At 40.9% G+C, this 25,071-nt stretch overlaps 1 pseudogene; it reads right to left on the bottom strand.

The window, feature by feature from the left end:
• Positions 1-57: 57 nt before the first annotated feature.
• On the bottom strand, positions 58-24,953 carry LOC115131836 (RNA-binding protein 39-like; annotated as a pseudogene).
• Between the last annotated feature and the right edge of the window lie 118 nt (positions 24,954-25,071).

Raw genomic sequence — 25,071 nt, 5'->3', positions numbered from 1 at the left:
TTACAAAATGTTAACGTAAAGTAGTCTCAAAACAATTAATATCTTTCTTGTAAAAAATAAATTTGTAGGCATTGTTTTTTAATTTAACACGTTAACTGACAAAAACGTACATGGCAAATGAACATTTCTAAAGCACAACTGAATGGCTAAATGTCCAATATAAATGCCCTAATGGGATGACAGCATATGGCAAACTGCAATTCGAGTCACAGGTTGGTTGAGCTGTCAAAATGTGTTGTTCTTCTGGGGTCGGTTTCAACAGAAATATACAGACTTCCCACTGTAAAACAAATCCGTACCCTATGTGCCCCTCCCCCCACCAAAACCCCAAAAGGTAGTATTTTCACAATGCAGGTTTAAACAACATAATTTGCTCAAATGCAGCTACAGAAATGTGTGACTACAGAAGAACTCAAGCTTAGCCTAATAGCTGTCAGACTGAACAAGAAAACATTGCGTGATGATAGGGTGGATTGGTACAGTAATTTGCTACGGTGTTCAATAAGATCCCAAAATATTGGCAAAAATGATGTACATTCTTGAAGCCAACAGGCAGTGTGACATCTACCCCATGCATGGCAGAATCATTGCCGCACAGGCATCAATAACTGGGCTGCAGTTACCGAATCAGGAAAAAGGTTATGGTAGGTCGGAAAAGGTACGAACGCTGCAGTGATCATTTTACCTACAGAGAAAAAAAAAAAAACATTCCATCAATACTTGTCAAATACATATATGTATTAGTCATGTATTAAATGTAGAAACCTGAGAGTTCAAAAGAACACAATCTAGCTACAGATTACAAATCAGCAGCAAAAATTCCCTAAACATGGTACTATTTCATTTTGGTTAATTCCCACCATCCCTAGCCACAAACATAACTGATTTAAATGCAAGGTATAAATATAAAATAATGACCATACATAATCCATTGGTACAAGGATACACACCAGCAAACCACCGCCCATGTAGCGCATTCACTGCAGCCATTGCTGTTGGGATTGTCGGGCATTTCATGTACACATTGCCCTAAAAAGGAAAGGAAGAAGGTAAGGGTAAACTATCAATCTGCAACAGACCATTTGATAGGTAAAAAAGTAGAAACATACATTTCTACATTAAACCATAATAGAAAACAAAGAAATGGTAACTGCATTTATCATTTATTTGCAAAGTGCGCAATTTGCTGGACCACCTTAGACCTATCCACTTCTATAAAGTTGTCATAAAGTTGCCCTGTTGTAGGGTTATGACTGCCATAAATAAATTTCTCCCTTCTCTCCACCCTACAGAATGGACTCTTGGAAAGCCCATTGTTAACATTAAAAAGGTTGGGGAAAGGTACAATATTTCTGTAATCCAACCAGTTGAAAGTGTCCGTTGGTACTTAAAGAATATGTCGTCAGATCAGTTGGTGTATTAGACATTATATCTGATGATAGGACGACAGATTGTATCTTGGAAAGGCTACACATTCTAACAGATTCACATGGAATTGTTGTGCAATTTAAAATGTTTAAATATGAAACGTAATTTTAGATTCTAAATGAGAGAATTGTTTTCATAAAGTAAACTATACTCACTCAGTGGCCACGCCCAAGTGAACAGACATTGGTTGAGAACTATGAAACACACCCCCTTCTCTCCCCCAATACAAAAGCCCGTTGATGGAAGTCAACTTAGGTTCTCGATGACGTGAGGACTGGTGTCCATACGTTTAAAACGGCTAATTTCAATGTGGAGGTGACGATCATCACGCTGGAAGGAGGAATTTCTACTAGACAAGCCAGAATTCAGCGCGAGCTGATTATGGCAAAATTAACTTTGAACTCATTCACTAAAGAAATGATAATGACTTCTAGGATGTATCAGCTGCAGCTGTAACCGTACGTGGCCTAGGAAGGGACAGAATCTCCTAATAAGAACGACAGGGTACAACATATCCAACCTACAACCAGAAATATTCTTCAAAGGACAAGGGCGATCTCTGCTGGGCAAACCAGTCTTCCATCTATCGAAGCACAGCTCAGTGTAAATATATATCTTGCATGATTATTAAACAAAGAAAGGGGGTTGGGCAGTTATTAGAATTCATAAGATTCTGTATTTATGGCAGCATAGCTTCTCAAGGACCCAATCCTTTTGTTCCTCAGTCTTCCCTCTCTTTCATTCAAACCCAACCCCCTTTCTTTGTTTAAATCAGCTGTCATATCGGTTTAGTCCGCTAGGGACTTTCTTTTATGACATGATTTGTAATCGATGTATGCTCCATCCTGTGTATATGTAATTCTGTGTGATCATTTACAGTGGGGCAAAAAAGTATTTAGTCAGCCACCAATTGTGCAAGTTCTCTCACTTAAAAAGATGAGAGAGGCCTGTAATTTTCATCATAGGTACACTTCAACTATGACAGACAAAATAAGAAAAAAAAATCACATTGTAGGATTTTTAATTAATTTATTTGCAAATTATGGTGGAAAATAAGTATTTGGTCACCTACAAACGAGCAAGATTTCAAATTAAATAATTTACCTTTGATGAGCTTTGGATGTTTTCACTCACGAGACTCCCAGTTAGATAGGAAATGTTCCTTTACCCCCCAAAATATTATTTTTGTCGGCGAAATAGCTCCGTTTGTTCTTCACGTTTAGCTGAGAAATCGACCGGAAAGTGCGGTCACTACAACAGCGAAAAATATTCTAAATTAACTCCATAATATCGTCAGAAAAATGGCAAACGTAGTTTATAATCCTCAAGGTGTTTTTCAAATATCTATTCGATAATATATTAACCGGGACTGGTGGATTCTTAGTAGGAGAGAGAGAAACAATGGCCGCATTTGTCCTTTACGCACAAAACACTGAGAGACTTCAGCTGACCGTTGACGTTCAGGCTCATTTTTCAAAATAAAAGCCTGAAACTATGTATTGTGACACTAGACATTAGGGAAGCCATAGAAAAAGGAATCTGGTTGATATCTCATTCACTGCTCAATAGGGACACATAGGAACGCAGAGCTTTCTAAATAAGAGTCCCTTCCTGATTGGATTTTTCTCAGGCTTTCGCCTGCAATATCAGTTCTGTTATACTCACAGACAATATTTTTACAGTTTTGGAAACTTTAGAGTGTTTTCTATCCTAAGCTGTCAATTATATGCATATTCTAGCATCTTGTCCTGACAAAATAGCCATTTACTTTGGGGACGTTATATTTCCAAAAATGAAAATAGTGCCCCCTAGATTCAAGAGGTTAACCTCTAGGGTAGGGGGCAGCATTCTGAATTTTGGATGAAAAGCATGCCCAAATTAAACGGCCTGCTACTCGGACCCAGAAGATATGATATGCATATAACTGGTAGATTTGGATAGAAAACACTAAAGTTTCCAAAACTGTTAAAATAGTGTCTGTGAGTATAACAAAACTGATTTAGCAGGCGAAAACCTGAGAAAAATCCATTCAGGAAGTCGTTTTTTTGTTGTTGTAGTTTTCTATTCAATGCCATTACAGTATCCATTGACTTAGGACTCCATTTGCAGTTCCTATGCCTTCCAATAGATGTCAGCGGTCTTTAGAAATCATTTCAGGCTTGTATTCTTATAAATGAGGGAGTAAGACCAGTCTGAACGAGTGGACCCTAACGTGACGCAGAGTTTCAGGCGCATTTCTTGTTTACCTTTTATATTGATGACGTTGTTGTCCGGTTGAAATATTATAGATCATTTAGGCTAAAAAACAACCTGAGAATTGAATATAAACATTGTTTTACATGTTTCTATGAACTTTATGGATACAATTTGGATTTTTTTGTTTGATTGACTGAGTTTGAGCCTGTGGATTACTGAAGAAAACGCGCTAACAAAACAGAGGTATTTGGATATAAAGAGACTTCAAACAAAAGGAACATTTGAGTAAATGAATTTCTTCTGATTGCCACCATATGAAGATCAAAGGTAAGGGATTAATTTTATCTCTATTTCTGAGTTTTGTAATGCTTCTGCTTGGCTGGTTACTGTTTGTAATAATTTGTCAACTGGGCTATGTTCTGGGCTAGGTATGCTTTCGCCGAAAAGCATTTTATAAATATGACACTGTGGTTGGTTTAACAAGAAGTTCATCTTTAAACCTATGTAAAATATGTTTTGTCTTCTGAATTTTTATAATGAGCTTTTCTGTAATTGAATTTGCCGCTCTGCAACCTCACTGGATGTTGGCCAGATGGGACGCTAGCGTCCCACATACCCTAGAGAGGTTAACGAGTTAATTGTTGCATGGTTTAATTCAATCATGTAATCAATCAAACGTTAGGTAATCGATTTGATAAAGTAGCCTGTCATAATTTAATCAGTCAGACACAACAAAGTGCATTTCAAAAGTGGATTACCTGAGGGGAGTTCTTGTCAAGGTATATGTGGACAATTCCACCGTGTTTGTTGCACTCCTCAATGACGTCATCTTGAATCTCGACATCCCAGCCAGGTTCCTTTTCCCTGGAAAAGAGGCAGGTAATTTCAAGCCATTCATCACAAACTCATCTGACCTAACCCAGCTTCAGGAAATGATCTGTTACATTAACATTAAAGTAAATACTTTTGGGCTCCCAGAAACATGCCATATTAATTACTTTACAATCATTCAGTATTTTCCCATTTCTATCCTAATCTTATATTTGGGAATGCATTTATGAATTTAGTTCAGTGAATTAAAGATCTAAAACAATGCTTCCTTTCATCATGAAATGATAAGGTTAAAAGCAGTGTCTCACAACTGAGGATTGAACATGTTGGACAGCTGTAGGCAGTGCGTAGCCAGTGGCTGCGTTGAGAGGGTCATGGCCTGGTTCATGCTTGGAGCCAGATTCAGTGAAAGGGTGGCAGGAGCTGTAAAAGGAGATGACAGTATCATTAACAGAGGTCCTTCTTACCAGAGCTGCTGTCAAGTGCATATTAATTCCTGTCTGTTGAATTGAACATCAGTTCCTGGACTGACTAGAATTTCAATGGCATTAATTGACCCCAACCCTGCTTCCAACTGAGAACATAAGATTGACAATCCTTTCCACCCCCCCCCCCCCCCCCAATGAATACATCTCAATGTACAGGACTAGTTTTTCCTGTGTCGTTTCAATGCACATTTGGACAATGTAGTTACACACAAGAACACCAGGGAAGATGAAAACGGACAGCTTGAGAATTTTATCATTTGGCTTAAACAAAAATAAAATGTTTGAAATCATTGCTGTCATGCATACCCACCAATACAAGAAAAAAGGACCATTGGAGAGCTCTCTCCGGTTTGAAACATGACAACTTGAAACAAAATGATTTATTTTAGATGAGCATTAAATAATGTGCAGATTTGAGAAGCTGTACACTTTTTCACATTCACCTTCAGGGGGTGGGTTCAGGCTGGCTTGTATGTCTAAAAGATTAGAAGAAGAGAAATTAAAGACGCACTTCAGTTAGAAAAGGTTGTGAGGATGGAACGATGCACAATGGATGAAGACCATTGACTTACTACACTGCAGTGCACATTAAGCCTATGTGCTAGAGGGGGACAGCCATAGCATTAGGCACACAATATTAGAGAAGCAATGGTTATCTGCATGCTAGTTCAATATCAGCATTCACATCTAACATGGTACTGTGATATTGTAGTGTGTTACATAGGTTTGAAGAGTCCCTTCACTTAGCAAGACAAACTGCTGGCTTTGGCAAGTCAAAACAACACACAGGTTGACTTGAATGATGTTAACTAATTTCTGGGTTTCGTACACGTTTCCCATGATATTCAATGTGCTCTTTTCAAGCAGGGCCATAGTGAGTGAAAAAACAGCTTTCTCAGAGACCGACTCTCATCAGAGACTGGCAGGATGTTGAAGTGATTAACATACCTCACAATGAGTGTTGGTGGCAATGCCAGATTGGCCTTTAGTGTTTACATGTAGATCTATTGGATACATGCGGAAGAGATCATAAAAAGGAGAAATGATAGTGAGAAAAGAGAAGTCTTACGGCAGTTCATTTGAGATCATATATTGGTGGTCATGGATGCAGATAATGTTAGCCCTCTTTGCACTGTTTTCTGACACGTCACAAACCAAATTAAGGGAGGAGCAAAAAGGTAACTGGAAATCATCCTGCCAAAGCAGGTGTGACAGCTTTCCTTTGCTACCTACCTTTAGAATGAGATTCATGATCAATAGCCAAAGCAAATTTAGTGGTGAATTTCACATTTGAATGAGGTATCAAAAAGCTCAAACTTCAAATGCCTCTCCTTTGAGGAGTCTGCAGTGTTCTTAGATGAGGCAAGTGAGTAGTTCATTCCACATGGATAATGAGCCTACCTGTACCAGCTGCCATGTTGAAGTGGATTGGAGTCGAGTGGATGGAACCACTCATCTGTAGAGCCTGCTGTGCAGCCGGGGGGATCTGAAGACCAGTACCTGAGGGAAACAAACTATTCATTAGCATCAAGTCTGTTCAAAGCTATTCAAAACAACTTGAGCACACACTGAAGCGATTATAGAAGTCAACTGGAGTAACACCTTGGTTGACCAAATCAGTTTTAGATTTCAGCACTAAGGAAGACATATCGAATAGTAAGCTCAACTTTCACTTACTGCTGACAAACCTAAATGGCAATTTTGAGCACCAAAAAGACCAAACTACATCCACTCAAAAACAGCAGTTAATATCGCACCCTCTGCCAGCCGGGCCATGAGCTGCAGGCGCCCGGTGGTGCCCAGGTCAATGCCTGTCCTCTCCAGTTCGTCGTTGTCCAGGAAGGAGCTGGCGGTGGAGGGGTCGGTGCGTTCCGTCACGTGACCAACCTTCATGGGCCGCCCGGCCAGCTCAAAGCCATTCAGCTGCTCCAGGGCCTTCTTAGCGCACTCTGCATCTGCAAACTACAATAATACAGCGTGAATCAGCTAACTAAAATGGCACACACCCTAATCTATTGCAAGTCTAAAATCAGGAACTTACTGAGATGAAACCATATCCTTTGGATCGTCCAGTTTCACTGTCATTCATCAGTTGTATGCTCTCAATCTGTTAAGGAAAACAGTTAAGATACAAGAGTTAGTGTAAAAGGAGGTTAAAATGTAATTGATAAGTAATGGTGTTTCCTCCTTACTCTTCTGAAAGGCTCGAAGACACCTCGCAGCATGTCCTCTGTGATGTTGAAGTGTAGCGAGCCCACATACAGCCGCATAGGGCCAGCATTACCCTTCTGAAGGTTGTTGGCCATTGCTGCAGCTCTGTTCTTCTCAGCCTGCACACACACAAAAAAATGGTGAGTCTATGCCATCTGCCAAGTAAGCGGTGAAAGATGACATCACATATAATAATTCCATCAATGCTAAATATTATAGTTAACCTCTCTGCGCACGGAACCCGAAAGTGGGCTGAAAATCCACAACATACGGTGATCGCCACATATTGTCATATTAAACATTCATGAAAATACAAGTGTCTCACATGTATCGAAAGCCTAGAATCTTGCAACTGCGTTGTCAGATTTAAAAAAAGGATTTACTGCGAAAGAATACGATGCGATTATCTGAGCATAGAGCCCTATAAAAATACAAATAAATTTAACCAGCACAGGCATAACATAATCACAAACTGCATTAAAATAAATCGTTTATTCGTCTGTTTGCAATTCCAATGCTCATTGTTACACAATGAATGATCTTTTGTTTGATAAAATCGTTTTTTATAGCCTAACACGAAACATTTTGTGAACTGCTTGTGTCGTAAATTCCGTCTCATTCCATTTTCGACGACACATTCCAGGTAAATAACCCACACAGAACGTGACTTTTCCAGTCATGTTTGGTTTCACTGCGATCAACTGGTTTGTTTGTAACACAATCAAACCTGATGGGCCATTTCGCGGGACGTATTGACTGAAAGAAACCGATTTGAAGACAAGTCATGACATTGTGCACCGATGATTTTCCCGCTGTTTTGTTGATTGACTGTCTTTTAACCCAATGACCACTGATTGTCTTGAAATCTAGCTGGGTAGATAGCGAATGAGCTGAGCTAAACGGCAATACGCTATGTTTATGTTTTGCAAGACCAACCCATGTAGTAAGCTCCAGCGTAAAGAGAGTCATGTGCTATTGCATTTTCATACCGGAAGGAGAAACACATTACGCATTGCATTGTTTGGTGAACGCGCAGATTCAGCTGTTTATATATCAATCATTATGGCGACTAAGTCAGGGAAAGCTAAATCTAAGTCTAGATATACAGATGTACACACAATTTTAGAATAAATTAATTGGGAAGGTGAGACAGATTGTTGTTGGACGATTCATTTAGCGATTGAAGGAATATTTTTTTAACGGGATCGGACATCGTTTTGGACTGGTAAGTTCTTATCATGCTAATGCCCTTGTTTGAAATTAATAATATAAAATATTATTTGTGATTTTTTTAAATTTTAGAAGCAATATATAAACATGTAATGTCATGAAATGTGAGATGCGTGTGTCTGCCGCCCCACCCCAACCCACATGAAATAGCCTATTTGAGGCTGTTGAGGAGAGGGCAGGACCACATCAATGGCCAAAGTGAAATGGAGACAGTAGATACAGCTGGTCTGTCATAATATAATAGAGACAGTAGATCTAGCAGGTAATAATAATATATTCAACCTTCAACTCATATATATCTGTTTATTATACCTGTTGATACAGGGCTCATATGTGAAACTATTCTAACTGAACATTTTCTTTCACAGTGACACTGACTCCGAATGGGAGTCTTATCCGGTGTCCTGTGTGAATTCAAGTATGCTCTCTCTAATTCTCTCTTGGAGGACCTGAGCCCTAGGACCATGCGTTAGGACTACCTGGCATGATGACTCTTGCTGTCCCCAGTCCACCTGGCCTTGCCGCTGTTCCAGTTTCATCTGTTCTGCCTGCGGCTATGGAACCCTAAACTGTTCATTTTTACTCAAGGTGCTGTCCTGTTGCACCCTCTACAACCACTGTGATCTCCACCCGGCACAGCCAGAAGAGGACTGGCCACCCTCGTAGCCTGGTTTCTCTCTAGGTTTCTTCCTAGGTTTTTGCCTTTCTAGAGTTTTTCCTAGCCACTGTGCTTCTACACCTGCATTGCTTGCTGTTTGGGATTTTAGGCTGGGGCTATATAAATTGATTTGATAGAGGACTGAGGGTCTTCCAAATATTGAAAGTGTGTAAATAGTTACCCATGTTATTTTGTAAATGTATATATATATATATATATATATATATATATTATTTTTAATCAATAATTATTTTGTATTTATTTTTCTCAAGTCTTGGGGGGGGGGTGTTAGAATACCATTTTGGTACTTTGTATATAGTTATTTGTTTCAAAATGTATACCTTCACCGTCACTTGGGTACATTTGGGCTACTTGTGTGGGACACCTGGGTGACTTCATGATAAATGTAGCACACTCATTTTGGAAGTTATCATTCTGAAACTTTGCACAAGTACTGCTGCCCTCATATTTTTCACTGAAATTGTCCCCATAATCCTATCTGAATGTTTGTTTGATCTTGTTCATTGTAAAGATACAAAAATAAAAAACGTATGGTTTTCTTCATTGTTTTATCTAAACCAGATCTATTGTGTTATATTCTCCTACATTCAATTTACATGTACACAAACTTCAGAGTGTTTTCTCTCAAATGGTACCAAGAATATGCATATCCTTGGTTCTGTGCCTGAGCTACAGGCTGTTAGATTTGGGTATGTCTTCAGGCGGAAATTGCACAAAGTAGGGGGAGCTGTAAGAGGTTAAATCCACTACCTGAGGGGCCTGTACGATGATGGGCACTCCTAGAAGTCTCTGACCAGTTAAGCCAATAGCCAGCGGGACTGAATTCACATCCAGAAACTCAATGTAGGCAATGCCCTTTGACCTCCTGGAGTTTCTGTCAGAGATCATCCTCACGTCTCTCACCTACAGGGGATACAATAGTAATAGTGTGTCAAGAGTGAGCACCTTCCTAATGACCATTAGCTAAATTCTGTCAAAATAAAGTCTGAATTATTTCATACGGCAAAGATAATGCAATCTACTTTTAAGTTTATGAACTGTAAACTGCGAATACTGACTTTCCCCACGGCTGAGAAGAAGTCCTCTAGGTCTCGTGGTTTGATTCTGGCTGCCAGCTGCATACAAAAACAGTGTGGGCATCCCTCTCCTCTGGGGTCAGGTTGTCAATTGGTTTTCTTGAAAAAAAAAGCACATATCATTTATGGATGGTGAGCAAAAAACAAAAAAACTGAAAACATGATAGAGCTTATAAATCAAAGTTTATTGGTCACATACACAGATTTTCAAAAGTTATCCTAGGTGCAGCAAAATACTTATGTCCAGCTCCAACAATACAACACACAAGTAGAAATAACAACAAGCAGTATCTGAACGATCAATGTCCACAATATAAATATGTATATACAGTATATGAATAGAAAAGGTGATTACAGCAGTAGTTATATAGGTTAAGCCATGACTAGAATACTATACATATACACACACATAGTCGTGGCCAAAAGTTGAGAATTACACAAATATTAATTTTCACAACGTCTGCTGCCTCAGTTTGTTGGCAATTTGCATATACTCCAGAATGTTATGAAGAGTGATTAGATGAATTGCAATTAACTGCAAAGTCCCTCTTTGCATTGCAAATGAACTGAATCCCCCAAAAACATTTCCACTGCATTTCAGCCCTACCACAAAAGGACCAGCTGACATCATGTCAGTGATTCTCTCGTTAACACAGGTGTGAGTGTTGACGAGGACAAGGCTGGAGATCACTCTGTCATGCCGATTGAGTTCGAATAACAGACTGGAAGCTTCAAAAGGAGGGCGGTGCTTAGAATCATTGTTCTTCCTCTGTCAACCATGGTTACCTGCAAGGAAACACGTGCCATCATCATTGCTTTGCACAAAAAGGACTTCACAGGCAAGGATATTGCTAGTAAGATTGCACCTAAACCAACAATTTATTTATCGGATCATCAAGAACTTCAAGGAGAGCGTTTCAATTGTTGTGAAGGCGGCTTCAGGGCGTCCAAGAAAGTCCAGCAAGCGCCAGGACCATCTCCTAAAGTTGATTCAGCTGCGGGATCGGGGCACCACCAGAAAAGAGCTTGCTCAGGAATGGCAGCAGGCAGGTGTGAGTGCATCTGCACGCACAGTAATGTGAAGACTTATGGGAGGATGGCCTGGTGTCAAGAAGGGGAGCAAAGAAGCCACTTCTCTCCAGGAAAAAACATCAGGGACAGACTGATATTCTGCAAAAGGTACAGGGATTGGACTGCTGAGGATCGGGGTAAAGTATTTTTCTCTGATGAATCCCCTTTGATTGTTTGGGGCATCCGGAAAAAAAGCTTATTTGGAGAAGACAAGGTGAGCGCTAGCATCTGTCTTGTGTCATGACAACGGTAAAGCAGACCATTCATGTGTGGGGTTGCTCCTCAGCCAAGGGAGTGTGCTCACTCACAATTTTGCCTAAGAACACAGAACATGAATAAAGAATGATACCAACACATCATCGGAGAGCAACTTCTCCCAACCATCCAGGAACAGTTTGGTGACAAACAATGCCTTTTCCAGCATGATAGTTATCACTTTTGCCTTATGGCAAGGTGCTCCAAGTGGCTTGGGGAACAAAAAAAATCTATATTTTGGGTCCATGGACAGGAAACTCCGCAGACCTTAATCCCATTGAGAACTTGTGGTCAATCCTCAAGAGGCAGGTGGACAAACAAAAACCCACAAATTCTGACATCCTCCAAGCATTGATTATGCAAGAATGGGCTGCCATCAGTCAGGATGTGGCCCAGAAGTTAATTGACAGCATGCCAGGGCATATTGTAGAAGTCTTGAAAAAGGGTCAACACTGTAAATATTGACTCTTTGCATCAACTTCATGTAATTGTCAATAAAAGCCTTTGACACTTGTAATTATACTTCAGTATCACATAGTAACATCTGACAAAAATATCTAGACACAGAGGCAGCAGACTTTGTGAAAATTAATATATTTGTGTCATTCAAAACTTTTGGCCACGACTGTGTGTGGTATGTATGTATGCATGCATGCATGTATGTATATACACATACACCTGGCCGGGTGGTGCCAGAACAACAACCTATCCCTCAACGTAACCAAGACCAAGGAGATGATTGTGGACTACAGGAAAAGGAGGACCGAGCACGCCCCCATTCTCATCGACGGAGCTGTAGTGGAGCAGGTTGAGAGCGTCAAGTTTCTAGTTTGTTGTTTATGTGGACAACTAGGATGGTCCAAACACACCAAGACAGTCGTGAAGAGGGCACGACAAAGCCTATTCCCTCTCCGGGAAACTAAACAGATTTGGCATGGGTCCTGAGATCCTCAAAAGGTTCTACAGCTGCAACATCCTGACTGGTTGCATCACTGCCTGGTACGGCAATTGGTCGGCCTCTGACCACAAGGCACTACAAAGGGTAGTGCGTACTGCCCAGTACATCACTGGGGCTAAGCTGCCTGCCATCCAGGACCTCTATACCAGGCGGTGTCAGAGGAAGGCCCTAAAAAATGGTCTAAGACCCCAGCCACCCCAGTCATAGACTGTTCTTTACTACCACATGGCAAGCGGTACCAGAGTCCCAAGTCTAGGACAAAAAGGCTTCAACAGTTTTTACCCCCAAGCCATAAGACTCCTGAACCGGTAATCAAGTGGCTACCCGGACTATTTGCATTGTGAACCCCCCCAAAACCACTCTCTTTTTATCATATATACATTGTCACTTTACCTATACATTCATGTACATACTACCTAAATTGGGCCGACCAACCAGTGCTCCCGCACATTGGCTAACCGGGCTATCTGCATTGTGTCCCACCCTCCACCCCCTCTTTTACACTACTGCTACTCTCTGTTCATCATATATGCATAGTCACTTTAACCATATCTACATACTACCTCAATCAGCCTGACTAACCGGTGTCTGTATGTAGCATCACTACTGTATACAGCCTGTCTTTTTATTTCTTTACCTACCCATTGATCACCTAATACCTTTTTTTGCACTATCGGTTAGAGCCTGTAAGTAAGCATTTCATTGTAAGGTCTTACACCTGTTGTATTCGGCGCACATGACAAATTAACCTTGAACGAACATACACACACCACACACACACACACACACGGTTAGAGCGTTGGGCCAGTAACTGAAAGGTTGCTAGATCAAATCCCTTAGCAGACAAGGTACAAATCTGTCGTTCTGCCCCTGAACAGGTAGTTAACCCACTAAGCCGTCATTGAAAATAAGAATTTGTTCTTAACTGACTTGCCTAGTTAAATAAGGGTTAAAAAAAAGGCCGTGTTCCTAGGCCGTCATTGTAAAAAGTTTCTTAACTTCTTAGGGCTCCAACCCCATTAACGGGATCGATATGACAACAGCCAGTAAAAGTGCAGGGCGCCAAATTCAAAACAGAAATCTCATAATTAAAATTCCTCAAACATAAATCCCACCAGTGTCCAATTTCAAATAGGCGTTACAGCGAAAGCACCACAAACAATTATGTTAGGTCACCACCAACTCACAGAAAAACACAGCCATTTTTCCAGCCAGAGAGGAGTCACAAAAAGCAGAAAGAGAGAAAATGAATCACTAACCTTTGATGATCTTCATCAGATGACACTCATAGGACTTCATGTTACACAATACATGTATGTTGTTTGATAAAGTTATTATTTATATTTAAAAAATCTGAGTTTACATTGACGTTCAGTAGTTCAAAAACATGCGGTGATATTGCAGAGCTACATCAATTTACAGAAATACTCATAATAAACATTGATAAAGATACCACTATTATACATGGAACTTTAGATAAAATTCTCCTTAATGCAACCGCTGTGTTAGATTTTTTTAAAACTTTACAGAGAAAGCAAACCATGCAATATTCTGAGAACAGCCTTTAGACAACAAAGCAGCCAAAAAGATACCCACCATATTGGGTAGTCAACATTATTCAGAAATAGCATTTTAAATATTTACTTACCTTTGATGATCTTCATCAGAATGCACTCCCAGGAATCCCAGGTCCACCATAAATGTTTGATTTGTTCGATAATGTCAATCAGTTATGTCCAAATATCTTCTTCTGTTTGGGCGTTTGGTAAACAAATCAAAATCGGATGACAAGTTCAAAAAGTTCCGTTACAGCCCGTAGAAACATGCCAAACTAAGTATGGAATCAATCTTTAGGATGTTTTTAACATAAAACTTCATTAATGCTCCAACCGGACAATTCCTTTGTCTGTACAAAGTGGAACGTAACTACCTTTCACGTGAGCGCGCCAGAGGCTGTGACACTCTGGCAGACCACGCACTCAAAGAGCCCTTATGAGCCCCTCCTTTAGAGTAGAATCCTCCAAACAGGTTCTAAATACTGTTGACATCTAGTGGAAGCCTTGGGAAGTGAAACAACTAATATCACCCTGTATCTTCAATGGGGGCTGAGTTGAAAATCTACAAACCTCAGATTTCCCACTTCCTGGTTGGATTTTTTTCTCAGGTTCTTGCCTGCCATATGAGTTCTATTATACTCACAGACATCATTCAAACGGTTTTTAAAATTTCAGAGTGTTTTCTATCCATATTTACTAATTATATGCATATTCTAGCTTTTACGGCTGAGTAGCAGGCAGCTTAATTTGGGCACATTTTTCATCCAAGCTACCCAATACTGCCCCCTACCCCAAATAAGTTAAATGAAGGTTAAATAAAAACATAAAAAAATAATAATATTTTAAGTGGGTTAAAACAGTATGTAAGCATTGTTAAAAAGTGACCCGTGTTCAATGACTATGTACATAGGGCAGCAGTCTAAGGTTCAGGGCAGGGTACCAGCTGGCTAGCGAAGGCTATTTATCAGTCTCTCAGTCCCAGCTTTGATGCACCTGTACTGTCTCCACCTTCTTAATGATCATTTTTGCCTTCCTGTGACTGTAGATGTCCTGGAGGACAGGCAGTGTACCCCCCATAATGCACTGGCTGACCGCGCCACCCTATGGTTGCGGCCGGTGAAGTTGCCATAGCAGTCGTTGAGACAGCCCGACAGAATGCTCTCGATGGTGCATCTGTTGAAGTTTGTGAGGGTCTTGGGGGCAAAGCCAAATTTCTTCAGCCTCCAGAGGTTGAAGCGGCGCTGTTGCACCTTCTTCACCCCGCTGTCGGTGTGCAGGAACCATTTTAGATCCTCTGTGATGTGCATGCTAAGGAACTTGAAGCTTTTGACCCGCCCCACTGTGGCTTCTAAGATAATCCGGCTGTGTATCTCACCTTACTGGACTCTTGTCTTTCTTCAAGAGGCTACGACTTCTTGAGCGTTTCCAACTGAAAAAAGGAACAATCACAACGTTTAGTTCTTACCCAGACTTTACATACATACTTTATTGACAAGACATCCAACAGGCAAACTGTAACACGTCACATCACAAAGAATTATAAAAATAAAAATAAACTTTGTTTGTTGGCATGTGGTGGACCAACCTTCCCTCCCGGAACACCACAAAATTTCAGCTCCAAACTAGGGTGTAAAACAAGGTTCAGCTCAGTATGTACGCCTACAATGCCAAACTGTATAGGTTTTTAATACATAAGTATTATTCTATTCAACGTACTTTCCTTCCCTCATTTGGGCCTACTTTTTGTACTCTACTTCACTTGAAACACATCAGCCCGGTCACAAACAGGGAGGGGATTGACCTGAGGACACAAAACCAGGGCTATGGCTTTAAGTTCAGATGACAACAGTAGTAGGCTTGATTACCAACGATGACTAGACAGCCTACAGGGAGGAGGGGAGGGCTCTGGGAGTGTGGTGCCTGGAAAACAACGTCAACAAAACAAAAAGGAAATTATCACGGACTTCAGGAAATAGCAGAGGGTGCACCCACCTATCTACATCGACGGGACCGCAGTGGAGAAGCTGGAAAACTTCAAGTGACTTGGCGTACACATTACTGAAACTGAAATGGACCATCCACACAGACAGTATGGTGAAGAAGGCACAACAGAGTCTCTTCACCCTCAGGAGGCTAAAGAATTTTGGCTTGTCACCTAAAACCCTCAAGCTTTTACAGATGCACAATTGAAAGCGTCCTGTCGGGCTGTATCACTGCCTGCTACGGCAACTGCAAGGATCTCCAGAGGGTAGTGCGGTCTGCCCAAATCACAACAGGGGGGAAACTACCCACCCTCCAGGACACCTACAGCACCCAATGTCACAGGAAGGCCAAAAAGATAATCAAGGACATCAACCACCCGAGCCACTGCCTGTTCACCCTGCTATCATCCAGAAGGCGAGGTCAGTACAGGTGCATCAAAGCTGGGACCGAGAGAATGAAAAACAGATTCTATCTCAAGGCCATCAGACTGTTAAACAGCCACCACTAGCACATTAGAGGCTGCTGCCTATAAGCATAGACTAGAAATCACTGGCCACTTTAAGGAATGGAATACTAGTCACTTTAATAATGTTTACATATCTTGCATTACTCAGACCATATGTATATACTGTATTCTATACCATCTTTACCAGAAACAAGGCTCTCGCCGTTGCTGCTTGTTATAGACCCCCTTCAGCCCCCAGCTGTGCCCTGTACACCATATGTGAATTGATCGCCCCCCATCTATCTTCAGAGTTCGTACTGTTAGGGGACCTAAACTGGGACATGCTTTAACACCCCGGCTGTCCTGCACTAAGCTAGATGCCCTCAATCTCAAACAAATTATCAAGGAACCTACCAGGTACAACCCTAAATCCATAACCATGGGCACCCATCCTGACCAACTTGCCCTCTAAATACACATCTGCTGTCTTAAACGAGGATCTCAGCGATCACTGCCTCATTGCCTGCGTGTGTAATGGGGCCGCGGTCAAACGACCACCATCATCATGGTCAAACGCTCCCTAAAACACTTCAGATAGCAGGCCTTTCTAATCGACCTGGCCCGGGTCCCCTAGAAGGATATTGTCCTCATCCCGTCAGTAGAAGATGCCAGTACTCTTCAAAAGTGCTTTCCTCGCCATCTTAAATAAACATACCCCATTCAAAAAAACATTAGAACTAAGAACAGATACAGCCCTTGGTTCATCCCAGACCTGACAGCCCTTGACCAGCACAAAAACATCCTGTGGCATTCTACATTAGCATTAAATAGCTCCCGCGATATGCAACTTTTCAGGGAAGTCAGAACCCAATATACTCAGTCAGTTAAGAAAGCTAAGGCTAGCTTTTTCAAACATAAATTTGCTTCCTGGGACACTAAAGTCCATGGAGAATAAGAGCACCTCCTCCCAGCTGCCCACTGCACTGAGGCTAGGAAACGGTCACCACTGATAAATCCACTGTAATTGAGAACTTCAATAAGCATTTTTCTACAGCTGGCCATGCTTTCCACCTGGCTACCCCTACCCCGTCCAACATCTCAGCCCCCCCCCCCCCCCACTTCTCCTTTACCCAAATCCAGACAGCTGATGTTCTGAAAGAGCTGCAAAATCTGGATCCCCACAAATCAGCTGGGCAAGACAATCTGGACCCACTCTAAAATTATCCACGTAAATAATTGCAACCCCTATTACTAGCCTATTCAACCTCTTTCGTATCGTCTGAGATCCCCAAAGATTGGAAAACTGCCGCGGTCAATCCCCCCCTTCAAAGGGGGAGACACTCTAGACCCAAACTGTTATAGACCTATATCCATCCTGCCCTGCCTTTCTAAAATCTTCGATAGCCAAGTTAACAAAAAGATCACCGACCATTTAAAATCTCACCATACCTTCTCCACTTTGCAATCGGGTTTCCGAGCTGGTCACGGGTGCACCTCAGCCACGCTCAGGGTCCTAAACGATTTAACCGCCATCGATAAAAGACAGCACTGTGCAGCCGCCTTTTTCGACCTGGCCAAGGCTTTCGACTGTCAATCACTGCATTCTTATCGACAGATTCAATAGCCTTCACTTCTCAAATGACTGCCTCGCCTGGTTCACCAACTACTTCTCAGATAGAGTTCAGTGTGTCAAATCGGAGGGCCTGTTGTCCGGACCTCTGGCAGTCTCTATGGGGGTGCCACAGGGTTCAATTCTCGATGTCGCTCTCGCTGCTGGTGATTCTCTGATCCACCGCTACGCAGACGACACCATTCTGTATACATCTGGCCCTTCTTTGGACACTGAGCTAACAAACCTCCAAAACGAGCTTAGACACCATACAACACTTCTTCCGTGGCCTCCAACTGCTCTTAAATGCTAGTAAAGCTAAGTTCATGCTCTTCAACAGATTGCTGCACACACCCTCCCGCCCGACTAGCATCACTAAACTGGATTTTTCTGACCTAGAATATGTGGACAACTTCAAATACCTAGGTGTCTGGTTAGACTAAACTATCCTTCCAAACTCACATTAAGCATCTCAAATCCAAAATTAAATCTAAAAACGGCTTCCTATTTCGCAACAAAGCCTCCTTCACTCATGTTGCCAAACATACCATCTTACCGATCCTTGACTTCGGCGATGTCATTTACAAAATAGCCCCCAACACTCTACTCAGCAAACTGGATGTAGTCTATCACAGTGCCATCCGGTGTCACCAAAACCCCATACACTACCCACCACTGTGACCTATATGCTCTCGCTGGCTGGCCCTCACTACATATTTGTCGCCAAACCCACTAGCTCCAGGTCATCTATAAAAGCCTTTGCTAGGTAAAGCCCCACCTTATCTCAGCTCACTGGTCACCATTGCAGCACCCACCCATAGAACACTCTCCAGCAGGTATATTTCACTGGTCATCCCCAAAGCCAACACTGCCGTTGGCCACCTTTCCTTCCAGTTGTCTGCTGCCAATGACTGGAACGAATTGCAAAAAAAATCACTGAAGATGGAGTCATATCTCGCTCTCTAACTTTAAACATCAGCTGTCAGAGCACTGTACCTGTTCATGGCCAATCTGTAAATAGCACACCCAACTACCTCATCCCCATATTATTACTTACCCTCTTGCATCCCAGTATCTCTACTTGCACATCATCATCTGCACATCTATCACTCCAGTGTTAATGCTAAATTGTAATTATTTCACCTCTATGGCCAATTTATTGCCTAACTCCATACTCTTCTACATTTGCACACAATGTATATAGATTTTCTATTTTTTTTCTATTGTGTTATTGACTGTGTGTTTGTTTTTATTTTTTTATTTCACCTTTATTTAACCAGGTAGTCTAGTTGAGAACAAGTTCTCATTTACAACTGCGACCTGGCCAAGATAAAGCATAGCAGTGTGAACAGACAACAACACAGAGTTACACATGGAGTAAACAATTAAGTCAAGAAAAAGGAAAAAAAAGAGTCCATCTACATTGTGTGCAAAAGGCATGAGGAGGTAGGCGAATAATTACAATTTTGCAGATTAACACCGGAGTGATAAATGATCAGATGGTCATGTACAGGTAGAGATACTGGTGTGCAAAAGAGCATAAAATAAATTAAATATAAACAGTATGGGGATGAGGTAGGTAAATTGTGTGGGCTATTTACCGATAGACTTACAGCTGCAGCGATCGGTTAGCGATTGTTTATGGGTAACTCTTGTTTTTGTCGCACTGCTCTGCTTTATCTTGGCCAGGTCGCAGTTGTAAATGAGAATTTGTTCTCAACTGGCCTACTAGGTTAAATAAAGGTGAAATAAAATTATACTGTATCTTAGTCCGTTCCGCTCTGACATCGCTTGTCCATATGTATATAGTCTTAATTCATTTTGCTACACCCGCAATAACATCTGCGGGTGTACAATTTGATTAGAAAGGCAACAAACTACGACACTTAAATACAAAACCAGGTTTCATTTCATCATCAACACTAAGTTTAGACAACAGCTTTCACAGTGGAAAACACAAATTATGTCCAAGGAGGAGACATAGCAGATTATTCCAACCCATTTTTGTCTGTAGACAACACAAGACATAAGGAAGCCCAAAAATTGTGACACAGGAAAAAAAAATAAGACATAAGCGTTTCCCAAACTCAGTCCCCAGGAACCAAAGAGGTGACGTTTAGGTTTTTACCCTAAACAGCTGACTAAAATGATCCAAGCTTGATGATCAGTTGATTATTTGAATCAGCTGTGTAGTGCTTGGGCAAAAAATGAAATGTGCACAGTTTGGAAAAGCCTGCAATACGTACAAGGGGCCCCGGCGTCCTCTGTAGCATCCAGCATGTTCCCTGCTACGGGAACCACTGCGCCGGCGTTCTTTACTGCGGCTGCGTTTCTTCTCCGGACTCTTCTTCCCATCTTTGCTGTAGCACTTGTCAGAGCTCGGGCTGCGACTACTCCTACGATGGCTCCTCTTTTTCCTGGAACACAGGATGACATTCAGGGTGCAGTCACACAACACAATTGGAAACGGATACTTCAGACATCTAGCCATCACTGATGCCGTTTCCAAAAGGTTACATGATTGAAACATGACTTGTAGCAACTGACAAGATAAATCAAAACTAATTTTATTTGTCACATGTGCCAAATACAATAGGTAAAATGCTTACTTTTACAAGCCCCTAACCAACAACGCAGTTTAGAAAAATAAACAAAAATAAATAAAAGTAACAAATAATTAAAGAGCATATAACAATAGCGAGGCTATATACACATGTGTTACCGGTACGGAGTCAATGTGCTGGGGCAACGGTCAAGGTAATGTGTACATGTATGTAGAATTATTAAAGTGACTATGCAGAGATAATAACAGAGTAACAGCAGCTGAAGGGGGGGGGGGGGGGTCAATGCAAATAGTCTGGGTAGCCATTTGACTAGATGTTCAGGATTCTTCTGGTTTGGGGGTAAAAGCGGTTTAGAAGCCTCTGACCTAGACTTTAGCGCTCCCGTACCGCTTGCTGTGCGGTAGCAGAGAGAACTGTCTGTGTAGAGATGGTTTAGCAAAGAGTTTAAAAATCAGTACTTACTTCTTACTACTGCGCTCTTCATTTCCATTAGCACTAGAGGACTTTATTTCATCCTAAGCAGGGTTGATAGAAGAACATCATGAGGATGTAGAGGAAACATTGCAAGTCGTCAGGGGTGAGGGAGGGAACAAGAAAATACAGAACATAACCATTAGGTTAAAATACTGTTAACATTAATATGTTTGGACAAGTATGTAAGGGGGTCCTTCTACAGCCCCTGTAGAGTTCCATTCCAATTACTCCCCCTGCTGTTATAACTACATATCATACAGTACTCAATCCAACCAAAAGTCAAAGTATATGGGAAAAATATATACTATTTTGGCATGATACAGTAAGTTATGGGAACAGTTTGGTCATCTCAACCCAACCCCTCCTTTGTCGTACCAGTACCACTATCTGTTCCTAAGCCCACTGAGACCATGCTTGGCCCACAGCCGCTAAAAGAGATCCTGTGGTTGATGTCAGTCCAGTGATCTTCACCCATTTTCCTTCTTGGACTGTAAGAGTTCGATGCCACCTCTGTCACATCTCGCCCTGAAGCAAACAGGGATTCACACTGCTTAGTAATATGGACTCCCAAGTAAAACTGAAGAAAAAAATCTACTAGTTTAGCCTCATGTTAAATGTCCTATAATTTTTTTGTGCCAGCTGAATGGAGATGTTTGTATTTGAATGGCTTGAATTTTATGAGGGGAAAAATACTCATACTGGTGAAATCATTAACTAAATGTATAATAGAAATGAAACCTTGAAATAAATCTTTCAAATAAATAGTAAGAAAATACACGTAAAATATTACTGGTGTTAAAAGGCATGCAAAGTCAAGATGCTGATTTACAAAATCAGAAACCATCACAATAGACTTGGGCAGGGAGACAGTATTCATATTTTAAAATAATCAATAGCTTGTTTTGTTGACCTTGGCAAAATCATGACTACACATTTAAGCCTTATTTGTTAAGTGATATACTATAGATAAGACTAATCTACTATAGCCAAATGTAAGGGTAAAATAGGTACTTATGCATGTAAGGCCTATTTTAGGTCAGACTTACTTGATTGACACTGATGCATAACAAAAGGTCACGTATATAAATAGAATATGTGCCAGAACTACTGGTACCACAGTAATTATATTTCTATGGGTCAATCCAACTGTAACATTAGGTGTAAACATTGTGAAAATGCCTTTAGCTACCATGTCAACAGAAAATGTGAATATTGTCTCCTTTGCATGTGGGGTAAAATGTGCTGATTATCATCCATTTGCATTCACCTTGTTGCAACCAAACAGGTGATAGGATGTTCTAAGATGAAGCTCTTTTTGTCCTAGGGGATCACAGTACATCAATACATTGCTAAATTACTACCTTACACTCTCCCCCCAACACACAGTTCTCACTCGAATCAAAAGGTGAGAGAAGAGGGGAGATATCGTTAGGCAAGTCTACAAAGAGAGAGAGTTGGGCATTTATTCAGACTTCTAAGGATTATGTCAATGCATCACACACCTCATTCAAACGCTGAGAGGCACAAACAACCATTTAACCATAAATAATAGCAACATATCTCTGAGCAGCAAGATGATACAAGACCAGCAAATAGTGAATGCGCAAAAAAACATAGCTACAAGCCTGGCAATTCTAGCTTACCCACCTTTTTGTATGGAGCCTCTATCATAGCCTCAACATCAAAGTCGTCTGCCATGGTCTCCTGAAAGAGAAAACCCAATACAATCAAGTCAGAACATCAGTCATGAGATATACATATTTCTGTGTTTATCTAGATAGCTAGATACTACAACTGGCACAGAAAATAGGGGTTAGCTGACAACGTCACGAAAACGATGTGCACACTTAATTGGGGCAGAAGTCTGTGTTGTTGTGATTCTGGATGGCCAGATAGCTAGCAACAATGACAAGAACCTGCCATGTGGGGAATCGTAGGTGGCTCGTTTCAGCTTGTTCTTGATACCATGTCTTGTTTTGACTGGTGTCACGTCTATGTTAATATTGCTAAAATTCGTTAGCTAGCTAACCAATCAACGATGTATGAGAGACAAGTGCTCATTGTGAAAATGTATTTACGTTTTCAATAAACATTGGAGATAAAACATGTTTACATGTTGTCAATCTAGCCAAGCCGATAGCTTGCCTAGCTAGTTGGTCTAATTTGAATAATATACTAGTCAGAATAGATTCAGACCCTTCTTGCTTACAGCTGCACTGAGTTGGACAGGTTTCCTGCTTAAATTAAGACACCACGGTGCCGGTGTTGTGCCGAAAATCCCCCCCACCCTTCGCGTGAACGCGTACACACTGATCTTAGAAGCAGAAAGCATTTTATATTTGTGTCCTTCAAGGCAGATGTCAATGAGCACGTTAGGCTGCCTTTCCCTTTTTTTTAATGGCGGATTGATGAAAAAGTTTTTTTTTTTTTTTTAAGTATTAGTCTATAAATAAATCTTTGCAAAAATTCGTAATCTCTCCCATGTCTTATTCGACTGGTATAATGAGACACAAGTGGCACCTTACTCGTCAGTGTAAACTCCCAGTTCTGCATAAATATGTAAATAATATGGCCACCTTACTTTATATGAATGGCCGTAACATGCTGTAATTTTTATTCCGTAGATGAATTACCACATTAAGTATCTGATTTGCATAAAGTAGTATAAAAAGTTGTATTCTAATTTCATAAATTGTTAAAAAATCAGTTTTGCATAAATCATTTTGATTTGTTAATATGACCACCCTACCTTAAATTGGTCTTAAATTACTCTAGTTGTGTATTCCATACTGCCTAATTTGTATAATATAGCATTTTACTTTATTTGAATCAATTGTGTTCTACATCAGCTCTGAAAATGACAAAACAATATGACCACCGTATCTTGAGATATTGGACAAAACGTGTTGAATTTTTTAACACAGACAAGTGATTTGGTGCCATTATTGACTAGGTATTAACATTGGCCTGTCTGCAACCTTTTTGACTTTCTCTGATAACTTAAAAATAATATCTCAGCAATGGTAAATCCTATTCTCATGGAATAAACTGTTCGATGTTACCATAACATGGAATATAAAGTATAACATCAGAACCAAAGTTGAATTTTGTCCCCCAGCACCCTAGGAAGCCTGTCCGACCCTAGAGCAGCTGTAAACAAGCATAGGGCGAATCCATGGCGAAGCTAAACTCATATTTAGTAAACGTCACCGAGTCTAACAGTCATCATGTGCAAGCCGTTAACTCTTGTCAGTCTTTCGATATAAAATTGTTTGACAAATTAAAACGTGTCAGTATGTCACTTTCACGATGTTGGAGTAATAACACGTCCACAACTACTTATGACATTAGCTCAAATCTAGGTTGTGCATTTTAAGATTTCGAGAAGAACTAAGGAATAATCTCATTGCCTTCTCAAACCCCGGTTTGTGTCGCAAGCGTTCCCGGAAGTCTCGCCTCTAGGTTTAGAAACTCCTGACAGTACGGAGCCTCACATTACATCAGCCCTTTACAATCTGCTAGCTAGCACATTACTGTCCCTTTTTTTAGACCAGCAAGAACCATGTGGAACTTAACTAGCTACATGGCTTACTACCAATATGTTTTCTAGTAACGCTAGCTAGCTAAACAACGTTAGCCAAAATCTGCGAGGAAGATTTGTAATGGTAACGTTAGCTATCTTACCGCAGGGATTTGTCCCAACGTCTGCTTCTTCTGTGACCAGAAACAATTAAGTTAGCTAGCAAACTTATAAAACCAGCCAGTGAACTAACGTTAGCCAACTACGTCTTCAGGATAAAATTGGCCAAATATTACCTCGGATTCGCCTGCTGCTGTTCTTCCCAACAACACACAACAGCTTAAAAAGAAATGCTCTCGTTCCGCGCTACTGTACAGTAGCTAGAAAACGAAATTATTAACAGCAGACAGTAATGAATTCAGCCTTATATTACCTATCTATAACGTGTATAACTTGTTTTGCGTTTGAAGTTCATTGGCGTCTCTAAAATGGCGTTC

The sequence above is a fragment of the Oncorhynchus nerka genome, linkage group LG7 (assembly GCF_034236695.1).
Source record: "Oncorhynchus nerka isolate Pitt River linkage group LG7, Oner_Uvic_2.0, whole genome shotgun sequence".
NCBI lineage: Eukaryota > Metazoa > Chordata > Actinopteri > Salmoniformes > Salmonidae > Oncorhynchus > Oncorhynchus nerka.
This window is presented reverse-complemented; position numbering and strand designations above follow the sequence as displayed.